The following is a 2689-nucleotide window of genomic DNA, read 5'->3' on the forward strand; positions in this document are numbered from 1 at the left end:
GCGTGGCGGGCGCAACCGCGCAAGTGGGAGAATGGGCCCGAGGGGTTTGGTGGAAAGTTGAATTTTGCCGCAAGGATGTACTCTCCCCGTCTTACAAAAAGCCAAAAGGTAGCGTCGCCCGCCCGCACGACTAGGCGTACTTCAAGTGCGAGCCCACGCCGCTCCCGCGCTCGCATAGTGTCGTGCTTCGTGTCCCGCGTCATTTCGTTTCTATCTGTGCCCGTACGGTTTCATGCGTCTACCTCTCACGGTTCCAGAGCTATTTCTCTATACTAAATTTAGCTAAAACTAAAAATAAAAATATAGCTCTTCTTTTCTTCTCTTCTCTGGTTGTGTGTATGATTTGAGAGCCTCTCCCATCTATATATATATATATATATAGTCATAGGATGGTCAATTTGGGGAGCTTTCCTTGCACGTACCTATGCAACCGTTATGGGGGAGCCAAGGGAGTGACACGTGGCGGTGGAAGGCAAATGGTGTAGGTGGGGGTGCGACCACACCCCAAGTGCGCCCGCACCCTGGGTGGCACCTCCCCGCACCGCCTTCGCGGAGGCGGTTTCTGAGTGGGTTTGGGCTATGTCTTTGTGGGTTTTGCCCCCGAACCTTCAGGTATGTCGATGCGAGACCCACAGGATACCCCGAAAGGGAGAGAGAAGATCTAGTCCAACTAGGATTCTTTCCATGTAATCTTAGTAGTAGAACTATTAAGTAATCCTACTAGAAAATCTCATTGTAAACCGACTAGGACTCTGGCCTCCTGACTATATAAAGGAGGGCAGGGCTCCTGAGAGGAGGGGACGATAATTGTACAACACAACATATCACAATCAATCCAACGCAAAGGCGTACGCCGACTGGACGTAAGGTTATTACTCGATCTACGATCAAGGACCTGAACCAGGATAAATCGACTGTCTCTTGCATTAACCATCAAGTTCAGCATACGCCGAAGCCCGAACATACTGCCCCGGGTACCCCCGTGGCAGGCTATCGGTGGTGAAACATCGACAGCTGGCGCGCCAGGTAGGGGATTTCGGCGACTTTGCATCCGAGAGCTCGATGGACCTCGACAACATAATCTTTCCGACGGGATCAACTTTCATCTTCGGCTCATGGATCTGCGAGGCAGACAACAACGGCAAGCTTCAGGGCCATCTCCTCAAAGATCCAGATCATTATAAAGAATTTCCTATTTCAACAACTACAACGGATCAGCTCACCAGAAGATTCGCGTAGCTCATAGTATCCGATTCAAATCAGATTTCACGGCCACTCGTATCCGATTCGAATTCAAGCTCCAAGGCGAAGTTTTATTCGAGTACTTTCAAGAAACCGAGTTCTTTTTTGGCAAGATTTCAGAGCACAACCCAAAACAACTCGGATTACCCTCAGAGTTATTTCAAGAAGTCGAGTTCTTTTCCATTTGGGCTCGACAACATGGCAAAATTCTATCAGGGACAGTTCGAAAGATCTTTCAATCCAAGATTCGGGATACCACTGACAGAAGCTTAGGAGGGTCTCGTGCTAACTATAACATCGCAAGACTGTATCATCCACTGGCCAGGTTCCGTTCCTGAGGATAGCGGAACCCAACTAGTCGGCACAACAACAACAGCTATTCTACCTTACCAAGAAGGAGACTCGATCTACGACACCAAGGCATCTACTAAAGTTATCAGCGACTCCAACAGCATGAAAACTAACACCAATAACAGAACGACTCACACACGAGAAGTGCTCATGGTTCGACGTCCTCGGTCACCGTTAAATCCCCCAGAAGCACCCGATGTCAGATCATCAGATGAATCAGAATTCAACATATCACCCTTTGCCCAGGGCTATGATGGAGAAACCAAAAGTCAGAAACAAGCTAGAGAAAGAAAAAACAAGTTGAAGCAAGGGCGCTAACACCGTGCTAGGCAGCACAGGGAAGCTTGGATCAGATATGAGTCAGAATTGGCTGAGTACGACAAAAGAAAATCGCAACGAGAAGTCAAAGGAAGACGCACGGCAAATACGCCTTACGATAAGATTCAAGAAGCATTAGAAGAACTCGGAGCAACTTCACATCCCGGTGAGAAGTATGAATAGCTCCAGGACTTGCTCCGATCGACGATCCCGAGAACGCATGAAGAGAGAGCTCGATCAAGACTACCCGCCAGATCAACAACCCACAGGCAAGAAGATCAAAATCAAAGGAAATCCGCTTTCGAAAGACTTGGACCGGGTGGAAGCCATGATGGAGGGAGTAGGAAGGAACATAATCAAGGCCATTGATTTGAACAACCAAGGAAGACTAGGAGTAGGGTACCTACCCAGACAACCTCGCAAGATTATTCCTATCAGAACGACAGTTGGCCAGAAGAAGGTGCCGAATCCGAATTCAAAGAAACCAAGACACACGACAGATTCCCCTGTTTCACGAACAGGCTTGCATTAGTACGATTACCTCACAAATTCAAACCGTCTAACCACTCCAAGTATGATGGCAAAACTGAACCTAAGGCAATGGCTCAGAATATATTCACAATCAATTGAAAGCCATGGCACTATTCTTTCCCAGGAGACGATGATATCAAAACCATGCCCCTCCAATGGCACTGGAAGCCATGCCCCTCCAATGGTTCGACAAACTGAACCCAGGATCTATTAGAAATTGGGAGAATTTGCAAAGAGCTTTTTGTGA

Source organism: Miscanthus floridulus, unplaced genomic scaffold, assembly GCF_019320115.1.
Source record: "Miscanthus floridulus cultivar M001 unplaced genomic scaffold, ASM1932011v1 os_1000_1_2, whole genome shotgun sequence".
NCBI classification, from domain to species: Eukaryota; Viridiplantae; Streptophyta; class Magnoliopsida; order Poales; family Poaceae; genus Miscanthus; species Miscanthus floridulus.